This window comes from Chiloscyllium plagiosum, unplaced genomic scaffold (assembly GCF_037043375.1).
Source record: "Chiloscyllium plagiosum isolate Xiang-an unplaced genomic scaffold, Cpla_swu_hap1 HiC_scaffold_27, whole genome shotgun sequence".
Classification (NCBI taxonomy): Eukaryota; Metazoa; Chordata; class Chondrichthyes; order Orectolobiformes; family Hemiscylliidae; genus Chiloscyllium; species Chiloscyllium plagiosum.
Window position 1 is genome coordinate 7,903,309 of NW_028270165.1, and position 20,451 is coordinate 7,923,759.

A 20,451-nucleotide genomic window follows, 5' to 3' on the forward strand; every position below is an offset into this window, starting at 1 on the left:
TTTGCCGGTGTCACCAAAACATTGGGCATGTTCCTCGCTGTCGGCAGAAAAGGGGCGAGACCTACTTTTGATGTACAAATAAGGAGCACTGGAGGACCAGAAGGAGAGTTGTCCTCATGCCAATTGGAGCTCCCCTATTGTCTGAATGCGGAAGGTGGACCATGAGCTTCTTAAGGTCCTGCTCCTCCTCTCACACTGAATGAAGATTGAGCTTCACCTCAGACTGCAATTTCCTTCCTCTGTCCAACATCTGTGAGTACAGCACTCTCTTTTCTCACCCCCTTTTCCATTTAAGTTTCATTCTGGGGTTCAATTGTTGACTTGGAGCAACTGAAAGGAATGGGAATGAATCCAGCGAGGGGATAGACTCTGGAAAAGTTAGTCCATGCCTGTGTCTCAATTGGCAAAACAGACAAGCAGGAGTCTGGAAGAATGCAGCAAGCCAGGCAGTATCAGGAGGTGGAGAAGTCGACGTTTCGAGTGTAACCCTTGTTCAGGACTGGGGGTGAGTATAGGGAGAGCTGCAGAACAAGGGTATGCTGAGGGCAGGGTGATGAAGTGGGGATAGGTGTAAATAGGTAGAGGGTACGACCTGGTTGGTGAATGTGAGGAAGGAACCTAGTTGGTGGCAGGGAGGTGGAGGGGCAGGGGCTCGGAAGGGAGGTTATTTGAAATTGGAGAACTCACTGTTGAGTCCTTCGGGCTGTGGACTGCTCAGGTGGAAGATGAGATGTTGTTCCTCCAATTTGCACTTTGGTTTGTTGTGCCAATGGATGGGGCCAAAAATGGTCATGTCAGAAAGGGAGTGGGAAGGGGAATGAAAATGGATGGTGACTGGGAGGTCTGGTCGGCCTCTGCAGACCTTGCTGCGATGCTCGGCGAACCGTTCCCCAAGTTTATGCTCGTGCTCCCCGACGTAGAGAAGGCCACAGTTGGCAAATACAGTACCCCAACGTAAAGTTACAGCCTTTGCTGTGAAATAAAGTAGAAAGGTATATTGTTTAAATGGTGATATATTGGGATGTGGAGAAAGTGAGGACTGGAAATGCTGGAGATTAGAGTCAAAAAGTGTGGTGCTGGAAAAGCGCAGTAGGTCAAGCAGCATCCGAGCAGTAGGACAGTCGAGGTTTTGGGCGCAAGCCCTTCATCAAGAGTGATGCGTGGATGTTCAGGGGGCATCAGTGTCCATCTGTGCCAGTTGTCAGACAGGTGCAGCAGGCAATGAGCAAGGCAAGTGGTGTATTAGCAAGAAGAATTAAGTTCAGAAGCGGGGATGTCTTCCTGCAGTTGGGGGGTCATTGAATATTCGAGGAGATAGTGAGGTCTGCCGATGCTGGAGATCAGAGCTGAAAATGTGCTGCTGGAACAGCGCAGCAGGTCAGGCAGCATCCAGGGAACAGGAGAATTGACGTTTGATTCCTAAAGAAGGGCTTATGCCTGAAACGTCGATTCTCCTGTTCCCTGGATGCTGCCTGACCTGCTGCGCTGTTCCAGCAACACATTTTCAGGTCATTGAATATATTCAAGGCTGAGTTCATCTGATTTTTATGTGGATGTTTATGGGGAAGGCAAGAAAATGGTCTTGAGACAAGTACAGAACCGAGTTACAGAACCATACAAGCATAGAAACAGACCCTTCAGTCCAACTAGTCCATGCTGACTATGTTCACCAACTAAACCAGTCCCACCTGCCAGTGTTTTGTCCCATACCCTTCTGAACATTTCCTAATCATGTAATTATCCAAATGTCTTTTAAACCTTGTAACTGTACCTGCACCCACCACTTCCTCTGGATATTCAGTCCACACGTGAACCACACTCTGTATATAAAAAATATTGTGCCCTTCAAGTCTTTTTAAAATCTCTTTCTCCTCTCACATTCAAAAATTGCTCCCTCATCTTGAAACCCCCAGCCTCGGGGAAGGACACCTGTCATTCACCTCATCTCTCCCCTCATGATTTTATAAACCTTGATAAGGTCACATCTCCACCTCCTATGCTCCAGTGAAAAAAGTCCCAGCCCATCCACCTAGATGCAGGTAGATCCATATCCAGTCATGATCGGTTCAATGCTGGTCCCAATTCTCTCTCACGGTGTCCAGGACAGCAAGAGACCACAAGACATAGGAGCAGAAATTAGACCACCAGGTCTGCTCATTCCATTCAATCATCGCTGATCAGTTTCTCAATCCCATTCTTCCACTTTCAACAAAGTGAAAACGGACGGAGAGAGTGTGGGATGGAGATTTTCCGCTTCTAGGGAATAATAGAGGAAAGAGAGTTCCCTATAAATTAGAATTTTTGGGATCGGCTGATGAGCCGAGGAGTGTCAGTTGGAGTTTAATTTGGAGAAGTCTGAGGTTTGCATTTTGGTCAAGCAATCCAGGCAGGACTGATGCAGTTAGGGGAATGTTGCAAAATAAAGAGACCTTGGAGTGCAGGTTCATAGTTCCTTGAAAGTGGAGTCTCAGGTGAATAGAATTGTGAAGAAGGTGTTTGGTTTGCTTTCCTTCATTGCTCAGAGCATTCAGTATAGGAATTGGGAGGTCATGTAATACACCCTTCCCCCTCAAATGTGTGGTATCCAACTGCTTCATTGTTTCTCGTGAATACAGCCCACACCTCCCGCTACTGCCATAACATGAAAGCACTAGCTTTTGGAGTTCTGCTCTTTTATCAGGTGGTTGTGGAGAATAAGATCATGATCACAAAATTTATAGCCAAAGGAGTCCAGTGTCATGGAGTTTTGATACATTAAACAATTTAGATTAAATCTTCCATCTTTTAGAATGGGGTTCTGTTCTTTGGTATGTTAATCCCAGAACCTGTTTTCAGTAACTTTCTCAAGAACGTAATTTAAATGCAGAGCTTTTCTATCCAAAATGTCAGGCTGACTCGACATTGGGACCCAGACAGAATTCACACCTATTGAAGGTTAGGCTGGGACTTTTTTCACTGGAGCACAGGAGGTTGAAAGGTGAAGGTGTCGGGTGCCTCATTAGCAAGTTTGCAGATGACATTCAGATTGATGGAATATCAGATAGTGAAGGGGACTGTCAGATGATACTGCAGAATATAGATTGGAGAGTTGGGAAGAGAAATGGAGTTTAATCCAGACAAATGCGAGGTGATGCATTTTGGAAGGTGCAATTCGAGAGCAAACTATACATTAAATGGGAAGGTCCTGGGGGAAATTGATGTACAGAGAGATCTGGGTGTTCAGATCTATTGTTCTCTGAAGATGGCAATGTCTGTCAGTAGAGTGGTTAAGGCAGCATACAACATGCTTTCCATCATCGGACGGAGTATTGAGTACAAGAGCTGGCAGGTCATGTTAAAGTTATATAAGATTTTGGTTCGGCCACATTTGGAATACTGCTGTACAATTCCGGTTGCCAGATTTCCCAAAGGTTGCTTTGGAGAGGGTGCAGAGGAGGTTCACCAGGATGTTGCCTGTTATGGAGAGCGCTAACTATGAGGAGAGGTTGAGTAGATGAGGAGTATTTTCATTGGAAATAAGGAGGTTGAGGAGGGGTGTTGATTGAGGCCTATAAAACCATGAGGCATGTAGACCGGGGTGGATAGGAAGAATTTTTTTTTCCCCCATAGGGGAAGACTTAATTACTAGGAGTCACGAGTTCAAAGTGAGAGGGGAAAGGTTTGAGGGAGATCTACATGGAAAATTCTTTACGCAGAGGGTGGTGGGTGCCTCATGCAGTGGAGGCAGTAGGGCTGGGATCGATAGCGTCATTTAAGATGTATCTAGACAGATACATGAATCGGCAGGGAGCAAAGGGATACAGATCCTTAGAAAATAGGCGGCAGGTTTAGATAGAGAATCTCGATCAGCATAGCCTTGGAGGGCTGAAGGGCCTGTTCCTGTGCTGTAGGGTTCTTTGTTCTCTTTATAGAGGTTTCCAAAACCATGAGGGGCATAGATAAGGTGAACGGCATGTGTCATTTCAAGATTAGGCCTCAAATTAAGGTGAGAGGAGAAAGATTTTAATAAGAGATGAGGAGCACCTTTTTTGTAAACAGAGTGGTTTGTGTGTGGAATAAATGTCCAGAGGAAATAGTGGATGCTGGTTGTGTAACAACATTTAAAAGACATTTGGATAAGTACATGAATAGGAAAGGTTCAGGGGGATATGGGCCAAACACAGGTAGGTGGGACTAGTTTAGTTTATGAATATAGTCAGCATGGACTAGTTGGGCTGAAGGGTCTGTTTCTGTGCTGTATGACCCTTTAACTGTTCTGTACTGGTCTTAAAATCATTTTACTTGCCTTCCCCCAGAAACATCCACTTCTTTCTTGTTCTAAAATCAGACGAACTCAGCCTTGAATATATTCAATGACCCCCTAACTGGAGAGACTTCTGAACTCATTTCCTCTTGCTAATATACCACTTGCCTTGCTGATTGCTTGCTGCACCTGTCTGACAACTGGCAGTGACTGGTGTGGAAGGATGCTGAGGCCACTTTTTACATCCACACATCATTCCTGAGGAAGGGCTCATGCCTGAAACGTTGATTCTCCTGCTTCTCGGATGCTGTCTGATCTGCTGTGCTTTTCCAGTGCCACACTTTTCAACTGTCATCTCCAGCATCTGCAGTCCTCACTTTCTCCACATCCCAATATGTCACCATTTAAACAACGCACCTCCTTTCAGCGGTTATTTGTTCGTAACTGAGGCTATAACTTCACACTGTGGGACTGCATTTGCCATGTGTTTGCCAATTGAGATACAGACCTGGACCAACGTTTCCCGACTCTGTCCCCTCCCTGGATTCACTCACTTTCTTCAGTTGCTGCAAGTCAACAATTGGCTTCTCATTGGTCCATTTGAAGAAGGATTTGCGCCATTTTTGCAGACAGCGAAGAGCATGAATGGCTTTTGTTGAACCAGCATGGAAACAGACCCTTCGGTCCAACCCGTCCATGCCGACCAGATATCCCATCCCAATCTAGTCCCACCTGCCAGCATTTGGCCCATATCCCTCCAAACCCTTCCAATTCATGTACCCATCCAAATGCCTCTTAAATGTTACAATTGTACCAGCCTCCACCACTTCCTCTGGCAGCTCATTCCATACATGTACCACTTTCTTTGTGAAAAAGTTTCCCAGTAGGTCTCTTATATCTTTCCCCTCTCACCCTAAACCTATACCCTTGACTTCTGGACTCCCCCACCCCAGGGAAAAGACTTTGTCTATCTATCCTATCCATGCCCCTTTGTAGACCTCAGCTTCCGACCCTCCAGGGAAAATAGCCCCAACCTGTTTAGCCTCTCCCTATACCTCAAATCCTCCAACCCTGGCAACATCCTTGTGAATCTTTTCTGAACTCTTTCAAGTTTCACAAAATCTTTGCAATAGGAAGGAGACCAGAATTGCACACAATATTGCAACAGTGGCCTAACCAATGTCCTGTAAAACCGCCACATGACCTCCCAACTTCTGTACTCAATACTCTGACCAATAAAGGAAAGCATACCAAACACCACCTTTACAGTTCTATCTATCTGCGACGCCAGTTTCAAGGAGATATGAACCTGCACTCTGAGGTGTCTTCGTTCAGCAACACTCCCTAGGACCTTACCATTAAGTGTATAAGTCCTGCTAAGATTTGCTTTCCCAAAATGCAGCACTTCACATTTATCTGAATTAAACTCCATCTGCCACTTCTCAGCCCATTGGCCAATCTGGTCAAGATCCTGTTGTAATCTGAGGTAACCCTCTTCACTGTCCACTGCACCTCCAATTTTGGTATCATCTGCAAACTTACTAACTGTACCTCTGATGCTCGCATCCAAATCATTAATGTAAATCACAAAATGTAGAGGGCCCAGCACCGATCCTTCTGGCACTCCACTGGTCACAGGCCTCCAGTCTGAAAAACAACCCTCCATCACCACCCTCTGTCTTCTACCTTTCAGCCAGTTCTGTATCCAAATGGCTAGTTCTCCCTGTATTCCATGAGATCTAATCTTGCTCATCAGTCTCCCATGGGGAACCTTGTCGAACGCCTTACTGAAGTCTATATGGATCACATCTACCGCTCTGCCCCCCTCAATCCTCTTTACTTCCTCAAAAAACTCAAAATTTGAGACATGATTTCCCACACAAAAAGCCATGTTGACTATCCCTAATCAGTCCTTGCCTTTCCAAACACATGTACCACCTGTCCCTCAGGACTCTCTCCAACAACGTGCCCGCCACCGATGTCAGGCTCACTAGTCTATAGTTCCCTGGCTTGTCCTTACCACCCTTCTTAAACAGTGGCACCACGTTAGCCAACCTCCAGTCTTCTGGCACCTCACCTGACATGCGCAGTGTGCTCTATGGAGATGCTGTTCCTGATGGATTTAAAGTGTCCAAATGCCACAATTTCTTCCCCTGTCACTCGACATAACCGCGCATGCTGCTCGCTGTGTTTGATGTTCATCTTCCCTATAACCCTCATGATTTTATAAATCTCAAATGAGGTCACCCCTCAACCTCCTGTGCTCCAGTGAAGAGTGTCTCAGCCTCTCCTTACAACTCAAACCCTCCAGTCCTGGCAACATCCTGGTAAATCTTTACTGAACCCTTTCTAATAGAATTCTTCCTATTACAGGGCCACCAGAAGCGTTCTCAGTACTCTACAAGTGGCTTCACCAACATCCTGTACAACTTCAACATTATGTCCCAGCTCCTTTATTCAATGGTGTGAACAATTAAGGTAAGTGTGCTGAATGCCTTCTGAAGCTTCCTTCCAACCAGTGATGCAACTTTCAAAGAAGTATATATCTGAACCCCCCCCCGCCCCCCACCATATCCCTCTGTACAAGCCCTGCCCTTCCTTATTTTGGCAAAATGCAACCCCTCACCTTTTATCTATACACATGTTCTCTCTCAGACATACACACATACACGCCCCCCCCAACACACACACCCTTTCACAGGCTTCTCCTCCATCACACTCACTTTACCAAGCATGTGCGCACATACTCTCTTACACACACTCTCATGCTGCACACATACATATAACAATGTGGTGCATTTGCAGAATTATATTTGCAGATATATTCAAACGCACAATATGCAGGTAGTCAATCCACGTAATATTTTATAAATTCCTAGTTTGGAAATAGAACCAGTCCGATTTAAGATTGGGATACTCTCACACCTTTCATGCATTGTCTGGACTGAGATATCACCTGTTTTTTAAAAAGACCTTAAGTGATCTTGAGAATATGACTTAATAGTAGTACTGCGATGTACACATTAATGAACTAAAACCTGCAACCCATTCTAAAAGATGAAAGATTTAACAGCAATCTACGTTTGTCAATATATCATCAGTTGCATGACACTGATCTTTTGCTCTTAACTCTGTGTCTTATGATCCTGCTCCACAGTTACCCGATGAAGGAGCAGCACTCCGAAAGCTGGTGCTTCCAAATAAACCTGTTGGACTATAACCTGGTGTTGTGATTTTTAAACCGTGTCCAACCTAGTCCAACAGCAGCACCTCCACCTCGTTTCTAGTGAACACAGCCCATACTTCCCAGTGCTGCCAGTAAACTGCCGATGAAACGATGCACTCCTGAAAAATTTATAGTATCTAACGAAACCAGCTACTCATTCACTGCTCCATCTAATACACAACATTGGAAACTTAGTGCAGAAGGCTGCAAGAAATGAGCAGCTTTCAAACAAAAACCGCTTGGAGCTTTCGATGAGAGCCTGAGCCCAGCAGTACGTTCTGGTTACCTTTATTTTGTGTCCCAACATGGTTACAGCTTCAGATCCCCCACCCCTCCCCCAGCAAAAAGGGCAGAGAAAGAGTAGCTGTTTTTTGGACAACTCCACAACAGGGGAGAGGAGCAAAGGGCGGGGCAAGGCCAACAGCAGGCCCCCACACTACGCCTGCATTGCCTTGCACAGTTTACAAAAATCCCTTCCCCTTCAGAGACTCCCCACAGTGTGGGAGCAGGCCAACTGGCCCAAAGACTACACACCGATCCTCTGAAAGGTAACCCACCCACACAATTCCCCTATTGCTCAACATTTACCCCTGACTAATGCACCTAACCTGCACATCCCTGGGCACTATCTGAACCTGGACAAAGTTAAAAATCTCACAACACCAGGCTAAGTCCGACAGTTTATTTGGAAACACGAGCTTCGGAGCACTGCTTCTTCATCAGGTGATTGTGGACAATAAGATCATATGGCACAGAATTGATAGGAAAACATTACCGTGCCCTGCCACTGAACTGATATATTGAACAAACCTGGATTGTTAAGTCTTTCATATTTTAGAATAGGTTGCAGCAATCATTAATTAGATTACTTACAATGTGGAAACAGACCCTTCGGTCCAACAAGTCCACACCGCCCCGCCGAAGCGCAACCCACCCATACCCCCTACATTTACCCTTTACCTAACACTACGGGCAATTTAGCATGGCCAATTCACCTGACCTGCACATCTTTGGACTGTGGGAGGAAACCAGAGCACCCGGAGGAAACCCACGCAGACACGGGGAGAACGTGCAAACTCCACACAGTCAGTCGCCTGAGGCGGGAATTGAACCCAGGTCTCTGGAGCTGTGAGGCAGCAGTGCTAACCACTGTGCCGCCCACTAAACAAAAACAAACATTGCATAGGGCTTTCTGATAGGAAGGAAACCAGAATTGCATGCAATATTCCAACTGTACAGCTGTAACATGACCTCCTGTACTCAATACTCTGACCAATAAAGGAAAGCATACCAAATGCCATCTGCACTATCCTATTGACCTGCGACTTTCATAGAGCTGTGAACCTGCACTCCAAGGTCTCTGTTCAGCAACACTCCCTCGGACCTTACCATTAAGTGTACAAGTCCTTCTAAGATTTGCTTTCCCAAAATGCAGCACCTCACATTTACCTAAATTAGATTCCACTTGCCACTTCTCAGCCCATTGGCCCATCTGATCAAGATCCCATTGTAATCTGAGGTAACCTCCTTCGTTGTCCACAACACCTCCAATTTTGGTGTCATCAGCAAACTTACTTACTATACCACTTATGCTCACATCCAAAAGGTAGTGGGCCCATTATCTATTTTCAAAGTGGAATTTACAATATATTACATGTATTGACTGCCTGCAGATTGTGCAGTCTTTGAGCAAAGTAGAATGTATTTGCAAACATCATGCTACAAAGACAAACTCCCACCATGGATGATCTATCATGTGTGCATGAGATAGAGAAAAAGTCCATGTCCGTGCTGTATATCTCTGTCTATTTGATAACAGATGCTTTATTCCTGTTGGTGTAAATGTTGTTGTAATTCATAGCTGGGTACTAATAGATGTAAGGGTGACAGAATTCCTCAAGTAGGGCACTGTAAGATTCCTGGGAGACCCCTATTCCTGGTTTACTTTCTCATGAACAAACATTAAGCACGTGCGCCTATTTATGATTTTTGTTTCATTTTTTCTTGTTTGATTCCCTGCTATGACTGCACCTTGTATCAGGATGGTTGACAGGTTGGGAGATTGTGGGTTGGGTCTTGATTGAATATTTTATCGTTCCAGAAGTTATAAAAGGCGGGGTCAAAGCTTTAACAGAAATCCAGCAGAGCTGAGAACAGACCGACATCTTAGTCTGTGGGAACAGGAGGATCAACACAGGACAGAAATCAGGGCCTGAAATCTGAGCTGACACCAGACCACCGTGTGATCAGTGCTTTGATTAGCAGCATCCTTCTACATCAGTCAATGCCAGTTGTCAGACAGGTGCAGCAAGGCAAGTGGTATATTAACAAGCTGAACTGAGATTAGAAGTGGGGATGTCTTCCTGCAGTTAGGGGGTCATTGAATATATTCAAGGCTGAGTTCATCTGATTTTTGACCAATAAAGTGTGGATTTCTTTGTGCGCAAGAGGGTTTTTTTTATTTTGAATGGTTTATGTGTTGGATGCAGGTACAGTATCCACGTTGAAGGTGGAAGGCAAGAAAATGGTTTTAAGACCACGACAGAACAGTTACGTTAGACAGCACAGAAACGGACCCTTCAGTCCAACTATTCCATGCTGTCTATGTTCTCCAACTAAACTAGTGCCACTTGCCAGTGTTTGGCCCATATCCCTCCGCACCGTGCCTCTTCATATACTTATCCAAATGTCTTTTAAACGTTGCATCTGAATGTGCATCCACCACTTCCTCTTTACATTCACTCCACACGTGAAACACTCTGTTTATAAACAAACTTTTCCTGATTCTGTCCGCTCCGTGAATTCATTCCCTTTCCTTTCGGTTGCTGCAAGTCGTAAATTGAAGCCCAGAATGAAAAACATGGAAAAGGAGTTGTGAAGAGAGTACCATACACTCAGATAGTTGACAGAATAAGGAGGTTACAGTCTGGAGCAAACTCAATCTTCATTCAGAGGGAGCAGCAGCAGCTTCCGAAGCTCATGTTCCAACGTCTGCATTCAGACAATAGGAAGGCTCTGATTGGCAGGAGGACCAGTCACCTTCCGGTCCTCCAGGGCTCCTGACTGGCCTCTTTCACTACCCTGTGTCCCAATGATGCAACTTTCAAAGAACTATGTACCTGATTTGGAGATGCCGCTGTTGGACTGGGGTGTGCGAAGTTAAATTTCACACAATACCAGGTGATACTCTAACAAGCTTATTTGTAAGCACTAGCATTTGGAGCACTGCTCTTTCATCAGGTGGTTGTGTCTTATGATCCTGTTCCACAAACACCCAATGAAGAAGCTCGTGCTTCCAAATAAGCCAGTTGGACGATAACCTGGTGTTGAGTTTTAACTTTATCCACCCCAGTCCAACACCGGCACCTCCACATCATGTCACCTCCACATCATGTCTAGTGAACCAAGCACACACTTCTCAGTGCTGCCAGGAAACTACAATGCTGATGACATTGCACTCCTGAAAATTTTACAATTTATAACAATGCTGGCTACTCATTCACTGCTGCAACTGATACACAACATTGGAAACATAGTACAGGAGACTGTCAGAAATGAGCACAGCAGGTCAGGCAGCATCTGAGGAGCAGGAACATCAACGTTTCTGGCAAAAACCTGAGGAAGGGCTTTTGCCCGAAATGTCAATTTCCCTGGTCCTCGCATGCTGCCTGACCTGCAGTGCTTTGCCAGCACCACTCTAATCTTGACTCTGATCTCCAGCATCAGCAGTTCTCACTTTCACATGTAAAATGAGCAGTTTTAAAACAAAAACCTGTTGCAGTTTAAAGCTCTCAGTGAGAGTCTGAGCTCAGTGTGAAGTTCAGGTAATCTTTATTGTGACCCAACTTTGTTACAGCTTCAGAATCTCCCAGCAGAAAGGCGTAGAAAAAGTAGCAATTTTTAAAAAATCGCTCAAGGTCAAAGTGCAACCCCTCACTTTCTTCATTATTGGTCACCACTGAGTCGTCCCTTTGTAACTGCATCCTTGGTACAGCCTTAACCTGGAGGAAGTATTGCCTCACTCAGCAATTTCAACCTGTATTCCAATCAAGTTGGATGAGCAGCGTAGAGTCCACCAGACTGTTGTGGGGCTGGAGTCACGTGTAGGCCAGACCGGGTAAAGGATGCAGCTTGGACGACTGCTCTAATAACTGCTCAAGTCTTCCCTAAAAAAGAACTGAGTGAATCAGATGGGGGTTTTCTTCCACCCCCACCCCACCGACAATGGTTTCACCGTTAGATTCTGAACTCCAGATTTCTGACCAAATTCGAATTCCACCATCTGTCGCGGTGGGAATCGAACTCGGGAGCCACTGGAACTGGGTTGATAGTCCAGTTAATAAACGCACTCGGCCGTCATTCTTTCAATCCCCTGCAATGCCACATGATCCCGCTGGTGGCTCCGCAGCTGGGAGGAGCAGTTGAAGGCCTCTCCCCTGCGTGGACTCACGGTGCCTCAGCAGGGCAGAGGCCTGGAAAAAGGCCAACCCCACACTGTGTAGGGGAACGGCCTCTTCCCCCGTGTGGACCCACTGGTGGATCAGCAAGAAGGAAGCCTGGGTAAAGGCCTACCCGCACTTTGGGCAGCTGAAGGGCCTCTTCCCCTGCGTGGACCCGTTGGTGCCTCAACAGGTTGGAGGATTCACGGAATGTCTTTCTGCACTCGGGGCAGCTGAAGGGCCTCTCCCCCGTGTGGACCCACCGGTGCCTCAGCAGGGCAGAGGCCTGGGTAAAGGCCTTCCCGCACTCAGGGCAGCTGATTCCCTGCTGTGACTACACTGTGCCTGGATTGTTGACTGGCTGGGAGATTGTGGATTGAGGCTTGATTGACTGAATGTTTGTTTAACCCAGAAGGTGTAGAAGGGGGGGTTCAGAGCTTCAACAGACATCCAGCAGAGCTGAGAACAGACAGACATCCACATGCCTTTTAAATGTTGTAATTGTGCCAGCCTCTACCACTTCCTCTGGCAGTTCGTTCCATACATGCACCACCCTCTGAAGTGGTTGCCCCTCCAATCTCTTAAATCATTCCACTCTCACCTCAAACATATGCCTTCTAATTTTGGACTGCCATACCCTGGGGAAAAGACCTTAGGGTTTCCCCTCTATCCATGGCCCTTACAAAGGTCTATAAGTTTACCCCTCAGCCTCGGATGCTCCATGGAAAATGCCCCTGGCCTATTCTTTTCTGACCCCTTTCAAAGTTTCATAACATCTTTCCTACAGCAGGGAGACCAGAACTAACTGCAGGATTCCAAAAGTGGCTTAACCAACATCCTGGACAGCCACAACATGACCTCCCAACTCATCTACTCCATGCTCTGACCAACAAAGGCTATCCTGTCTACCTGAGAACTATGGAACCTGCACTCCAAGGACTCTTTGTTCTGCAACATTCCCCCTAACTGTGTCAGTCCTGCCTGGATTGCTTGACCAAAATGCAACAACTCACATTTCTCCAAATTAAATTCCATTTACCACTCTTTGGCCCATCCGATCAATTCTAATTTATAGCGAACTCACTTTTCTCTCTCATTCCCTCGAAGCTGAAAATCTCCATCCCACACACACTCCCTCCATTCTCACTTTGCTGACCCTAATCCCTGCTGTACCTCATCCTGAAGGGTCTGGTTCATGCTGATTAACAGGCCCGCACTCGGGGGGAGGGGGGGGGGTGTGTCTAATTGAAACATACATAATCTTCAAAGCTCAGACAGAGTGGACATTGCGAAGATGTTTCCATTGGTAGGACAGACTCGGGCCAGAGGGCACAGCCTTAGAGTAAATGGAAGACCTTTTAGAACGGAGAAACTTCTATTTCCACAGAAGGCTGTGCAGGCTAGGTCACTGAGGATATTTAAAACTGAGACAGATAGGTTCTTGAGTATCAAGGGGATCAAAGGTTACGGGGAGAATGGGGCAGGTGGGACTAGTTTAGTTTGTGAACACAGTCAGCATGGTCTAGTTGGATTGAAGGGTCTGTTTGTGCTCTCTGGCTCTGTAACTGTTCTAAACTGGTCTTGAAACCATTTTGATGCCTTCCTCTTGTTCAAAAATCCAATTAAGATCATGGCTAATCTATTCACCATCTGAGATCCTCCTCCCTGCATTGTCCCAACTACCCTTAATTCCCCCACCATTGCAAAAACCCATCCAATTGTGTCTTGAATATACTTAATGAAGCTGCCTCTACTGCTTCCTGGGGCAGAGAATTCCATAGATACACTACACTCCAGGAAAAGCAGTTCCTCCTCATCTCTGTCCTAAATTTACTCCTCCTAATCTTGAGCCTGGTTTCATTCACCAGCAGAAATGACTCAATAAGTAGAGTTTCATCCTCACAGTGCAATGAATTCCCACTTTGCACCAAAACCTCGGATTTACTCACTCACTCAGTTGCTGTCTCACAAATGCAAGATTTCATTGTACCTTCTACTCCCATTAAGGGCAAAACATCTTTGAAAAGTCCTCAGAAGCACTTCTGCTCTCACCGAAGATGATTAGAGTCATACAGCACAGAAACAGACCCTTTGTCCATCCACATTAAGGGCAAAGCATCTTTGAAAGCTGCTCTGAAACTCCAGCCTTCACAATCACACTTCTGCTCTCACTGAAGATGATTGGAGTTATATAGAACCGAATCAGACCCTTTGTCCATCCACACATCATTCCTGATGAAGTGCTCGGGACCGAAATGTCGACTCTCCTGGTCCTCAGATGCTGCCTGACTTACCACCTTTTTCAGCACCACACTTTGACTCTCATCTCCAACATCTGCGGTTCTCACTTTCTCCACATCCCAAAGTATCACCATTTAAACAATACATCTCCTTCCTGCTTTTTTGTTTCATAGCAAAGACTATAACTTCACATTGAGATACTGCATTTGCCACGTGTTTGTAAATTGTGGTCTTCTCGACTTCCGGGAGACTGAGCATAAACTTGGGGAACGGATTGGCGAGCATCACAGCTGGGTCCGCAGAGGCTGACCAGACCTCCCAGTCACCATCGATTTTAATTCCCCTTCCCACTCCCTTTCTGACAAGAACATCATAGGCTTCCTCTATTGCCGCAACGAACCAAACCGCAAATTAGGGAACAACACCCCATCTTCCGCCCGGGCAGACTACAGCCTGCAGGACCCAACATCGAGTACTCCAATTTCAAATAACCTCCCTTTCCATCACCCGACTCCCTTCTCAGCCCATTGCCCCTCACTACCACTCTTTCCTGCCACCAACCTGATTTCTTCCACCCAATGATTTATCTGACTGATTCTTCACCTATCCCCACTTTAGCCCCGGTCCTGGCACCCATCCCCAGTCCTGACGAAGGGTTACACCCGAAATATCGACTTCTACACCTCATGATGCTGCCTGATTTGCTGTGCCCTTCCAGCCTCCTGTCTGTCTATTTTGCCAATTGAGACACAGACCTCGATCACTTTTCCATAGTCCGTCCCCTCCCTGGGTTCAATCCCTTTCCTTTCAGTTGCTGTAAGTGAACAATTGAACTCCAGAAAGAAATAGAAATGGCAAAGGGGGCGAGAAAAGAGAGTGCTGTACTCACAGATCTTAGACAGAGGAAAGAATTTGCAGTCTGGGTGAAGCTCAATGTTGATTCAGAAAGAGGAGCAGGAGTAGCAGCTTCAGAAATTCATGGTCCAACTTCCGCATTCAGACAATGGGGTGGCTCTGATTGGCAGGAGGACCAGTTTTGTTTTGGTCCTCCACGGTTCCCTATTGGACCATCAAAGGAAGGTCGCGCGCCATTTTTTGCGGAAAGCGATGAGCATGCCCAGTGTTTAGCTGACACCGGTGGGCATGTGCACTGCGTTACTGACACCGGGAAACATGCGCAGTATGCTCACTAGGGATGCTGGTGTTCCTGTCAGATTTTAAGAGTCCAAATGCCAATACGACAAAAAAGGGGTCGAGCTACAATTTGTTTTTCCCTGTGATTCGACATTGTATTGTTTTTGCATTCTGTCTGGCTGCTCAACTTTGGTATGTCTTTTCCCCACGTTGCGCGAGTCCAGAACTGGAGGGCATGGGTTTAGGGTGAGAGGGGAAAGATTTCTGAGGGGCAACCTTTTTGCACAGAACGCTGGTGGGGGTCAGCCAGAGGAAGTGGTGGAGGCCAGTACAATGATAATATTTAAAATGCATCTGGATGGGGATATGAATAGGACAGATTCAGAGGGATAAGGGGCCAAATGCTGGCAAATGGGTCACTAGATTAATTTAGGATATCTGGTCGGCATAGACCGAAGGGTATGTTTCTGTGCTCTGTGACGCTATTTCTAGATAGTTGGAACCAACTTCACAAGACTAGGACTAGGCCATTCACCCTTTACAGTCAAGATCAGAGTGGTGTTGGAAATCACAGCAGGTCAGGCAGCATCCAAGGAGCAGAAAATCGATGTTTCAGGCAAAAGCCTCGAATGCTGCTTGACCGGCTGTGCTTTTCCAGCACCACTCTAATCTTGACTCTAATCTCCTGCATCTGCAGTGCTCATTTTCGCCCATTCACCCCTTCCAGCCTGTCCTGAGCGGTGGCCTGACTGCGTTTATTTCAGTGAAAGAATCAGACAGATTTCAGCAGCTCTTTTAAAAAACTTGAACACGCTTTCTGGCTTTAACGATGTTTCTGAAGATATCATTTTAGGTTTAGGGTGTAGGTTTGATATCCAGACGTTTCATCACCTGGCTAGGTAACATCTTCAGTGGCGACGCCAAGTGAAGCGAAGCTATTGTCTCCTGCTTTCTATTTATATCTTTCTCCTGGATGGGGTTCCTGGGGTTTGTGGTGATGTCATTTCCTGTTCGTTTTCTGAGAGGCTGATAGATGGTATCTCAGTCTATGTGTTTGTTTATGGCGTTGAGGTTGGAGTGCCAGGCCTCTAGGAATTCTCTGGCAAGTCTTTGCTTAGCCTGCCCCAGGATAGATGTGTTGTCCCAGTCGAAATGATGTTTTTTTTCATCCATGTGTAGGGCTACGAGGCCTGGCACTCCAAGCACAACACCATAAACAAACACATAGATCTACATGCCATCTATCAACCCCTCAGAAAACGAACAGGAAATGACATCACCACATACCCCAGGAACCCCATCCAGGAGAAAGATATAAATAGAAAGCAGGAGACACAGCTTCGCTTCACTTGGAGGTCGCCACTGATGATGTTACCTCGCCAGGTGATGAAATGTCTGGATATCAAACCTACAGCCCAGCGAGCAAACCTACACCCTAAACCTCAACCTGAGCTACAAACCTTGCAAAAATCATTTTAGGTATTCTCAATTTTGAAGATCAGCCATTTATCACCCCTCCCAACTCCCAGGTAGAGTCATTACTATCCATTATCTCTCTCTCTCTCTCTCTCTCTGTTCTTTGAAGGGCTTGATACAGCGGTCAAAGATGGTTCGAGGCTTGAGAAAGGACGGGTGTGGTGGGGGCTGGGGAGAATAGTGACCAAAAGGATGGGGGACAGAGAGAGAGAGAAAATGGCGGTCAGAGGGTGGGGGTAGAGAGAGAGAATGAGTGGGGTTGATAGAGAGATTGAGTGGGGAAGAGAGAGTGGGCGTGGCGGAGAGGTGGGGAAGGGCAGGGTGTTACTAGGCACACAGATACACAAGATGGCTACTGAGCCATCAGTTGGCCAACTTGACACACAAGATGGCCGCTGGATCACAATATGGAGAGAAACAGCAGAGCAGATACAGACACTGCCTGGGGCCACCAGAATGCCAGCACAATCGACTCACAACCCAGGTGATTAGTTTAAGGCGGGTGGGGGAGAGAATACACATGAGTAATGAACACTGCCCGCTGAAGTATCTGGGTCCAGCCAACACCTCTTATAGAAGTGTCAGCGGAGCAGGTAAGGGCTGTTTGGCAGGGGCTGCTTGAAGGCTCGGTGACGTTTGTTTAACGGTTTAAATTTGAAAGTTTTTTTTTAAAAAGCGCGAAGCGGATCTGGAAGTTGGTGTAGCGTAAGCTTACCTGGGTAGGTTTCTTTCCCTATAAAAGCATGCAGGAGAGGAACCCGAGGCACTACAGAGGTGCCTAACCTATTAATAAGAACCATTGTGGTAAGTAGGTAAGTGCTGCATTTTGCTTGTTCTATTCTTGGACCTAGTTTGTTTTTAAAAGGTTACTTTTAGAGGGATGGCAGTGAAGGCAGTGCAATGTTCCTCTTGCAACATGTTTGAGGTGAGGGATGCCATGGTCGTCCCTGCTGATTACTCTTGCAGGAAGTACACCCATCTCCAGCTCCTCCAAGACCATGTTAGGGAACTGGAGCTGGAGTTGGATGAACTTCGGATCATTCGGGAGGCAGAGGGGGTCATAGATCGGAGCTTTAGGGAAGTAGTAACTCCAAAGATTGCAAACAGATGGGTGACAGTGAGGGGGACTGGGAAGAAGCAGCCAGTGCAGGGACCCCTGCGGCCGTTACCCTCAAGAACAAGTATACCATTTTGGATACTTGTGGGGGGGATGACTTACCAGGGTGGGGTTCAGGCCTCTGGCATGGAGCCTGTCCCCGTTGCTCAGAAGGGAAGGGTGGAGAAGAGCAGAGCAATAGTTCGGGGCACAGATAGGCGGTTCTGTGGGGGCGAGAGAGACTCACGTTTGGTATGTTGCCTCCCAGGTGCAAGGGTACATGACGTCTCTGATCGTGTTTTCCGGATCCTTAAGGGGGAGGGGGAGCAGCCTGAAGTCGTGGTCCACATTGGCACAAACGACATAGGTAGGAAGAGGGTTGAGGATGTTAGGCAGGCTTTCAGGGAGCTCGGTTGGAAGCTCAGAGTTAGAACAAACAGAGTTGTTGTCTCTGGTTTGTTACCCGTGCCACGTGATAGAGAGTCGAGGAATAAGGAGAGAGAACAGTTAAATGCGTGGCTACAGGGATGGTGCAGGAGGGAGGGATTCCGGTATCTGGATAACTGGGGTTCTTTCTGGGGAAGGTGGGACCTCTATAAACAGGATGGTCTACACCTGAACCTGAGGGGCACCAGTATCCTTGGGGGAAGGTTTGCTAGTGCTCTTCAGGGGGGTTTAAACTAATTCTACAGGGGCATGGGAACCTAGACTGTAGCTTTAGGGTGCAGGACCTGGAGTGTAGGGAGGTTAGGAACATGGCATCAATCTCAAAGGAGGGTGCCTGTAAACAGGAAAGTGGCTTGAAGTGTGTATACTTCAATGCAAGAAGTATATGAAATAAGGTAGGTGAACTTGCAGCATGGATTGGTACCTGGGATTTCGATGTTGTGGCTATTACGGAGACATGGGTAGAACAGGGACAGGATTGGCTGTTGCAGGTTCCAGGGTTTAAATGTTTTAGTAGGGTCAGAGGTGGGGTAAAAGAGGGGGAGGTGTGGCATTGCTTGTCAAAGATAGTATTACAGCGGTGGAAAGGACGATGGATGAAGACTCGCCATCTGAGGTAGTTTGGGCTGAGGTTAGGAATAGGAAAGGTGAGGTCACCCTGTTAGGAGTTTTCTACAGACCTCCTAATAGTCCTAGAGACGTAGAAGAAAGGATTGATTCAGGAGAAGAGTGAAAGTAATAGGGTGGTTGTTATGGGGGACTTTAACTTTCCAGATATTGACTGGGAAAGCTATAGCTCGAGTTCGTTAGATGGGTCGGTGTTTGTCCAATGTGTGCAGGAGGGTTTCCTGACACAATATGTAGACAGGCCAACAAGAGGTGAGGCCATACTGGATTTGGTTCTGGGTAACGAACCAGGCCAGGTGTTAGAATTGGAGGTAGGTGAGCACTTTGGGGACAGTGACCACAATTCGGTGACTTTTACTCTAGTGATGGAGAGGGATAAGTGTGCACTGCAGGGCAAGAGTTATAGCTGAGGGCAGAGAAATTATGATATGGTGAGGCACGACTTAGGATGCGTGGCTTGGAAAAGTAGGCTTCAAGGGAAGGGCGCAATTGATATGTGGAGCTTGTTCAAGGAGCAACTATTGAGTGTTCTTGATAAGTATGTACCTGTCAGGCAGAGAGGAAAGGGTCGTGTGAGGGAACCGTGGTTTAATAAGGAATTGGAATCCCTTGTTAAAGGGAAGAGGGCGGCCTATGTAAAGATGAGGTGTGAAGGTTCAATTGGGGCGATTGATAGTTATAAGGTAGCCAGGAAGGATCTGAAGAGAGAGCTAAAAGCAGCAAGGAGGGGACATGAAAAGTTCTTAGTTGGTAGGATTACGGAAAACCCAAAGGCTTTCTATAGGTATGTCAGGAATAAAAGAATGACTAGAGTAGGAATAGGTCCAGTCAAGGATAGTAGTGGGATGTTGCGTGTGGAGGCTGAAGAGATTGGGGAAGACACTGAATGAATACTTTTCGTCAGTATTCACTTAGGAACAGGACATTATTGCCGATGTGAATACTGAGTCACAATTTATTAGCATGGATGGCTTTGAGGTATGTAGGAAAGAGGTGTTGGAAATCCTGGAAAGGGTGAAAATAGATAAGTCCCCTGGGCCTGATGGCATTTATCCTAGGATTCTCTGGGAAGCAAGGGAGGAGATTGCAGAGCCGTTGGCCTTGATTTTTATGTCCTCAGTGTCTACAGGAATAGTGCCAGAAGACTGGAGGATAGCAAATGTGGTTCCCTTGTTCAAGAAGGGGAGTAGGGATAACCCTAGTAACTATAGGCCGGCGAGTCTCACTTCTGTTGTGGGCAAAAGTCTTAGAGAGAATTGTAAGGGATAGGATTTATGAACATCTGGATAGGAATAACGTGATCAAGGATAGTCAGCATGGTTTTGTGAAGGGTAGGTCGTGCCTCACAAACCTTATTGAATTCTTTGAGAAGGTGAATAAGGAGGTGGACGAGGCGAAAGCGGTAGATGTGGTGTATATGGATTTTAGTAAGGCGTTTGATAAGGTGCCCCATGCTAGGCTACTGCAAAAAATACGGAGGTATGGCATTGAGGGTGAGTTGGAGGTTTGGATTAGGAAGTGG

The 20,451-nt window shown here is 46.5% G+C and overlaps 2 protein-coding genes across 8 annotated transcripts in view; both read left to right on the forward strand.

Moving 5' to 3' along the window:
• The window catches only part of LOC148142996 (endogenous retrovirus group 3 member 1 Env polyprotein-like), a 512,937-nt gene that overhangs the window by 321,365 nt on the left and 171,121 nt on the right, over positions 1-20,451 (forward strand). The window lies entirely within an intron of this gene.
• The window catches only part of LOC148143001 (uncharacterized), a 323,712-nt gene that overhangs the window by 1,520 nt on the left and 301,741 nt on the right, over positions 1-20,451 (forward strand). For 2 of the 5 annotated variants that reach the window (XR_015751074.1, XR_015751071.1), the window contains exons 2-3: positions 6,617-6,721; positions 9,571-9,996. The exons of 1 other annotated variant lie outside the window; for it this stretch is intronic. The gene's annotated coding sequence lies outside the window, so the exon portion shown is untranslated. Of the gene's footprint in view, positions 1-6,616; positions 6,722-9,570; positions 9,997-20,451 lie in introns of those variants that run through there. 2 more of the 5 variants (XR_015751073.1, XR_015751072.1) reach the window with 2 other exon arrangements.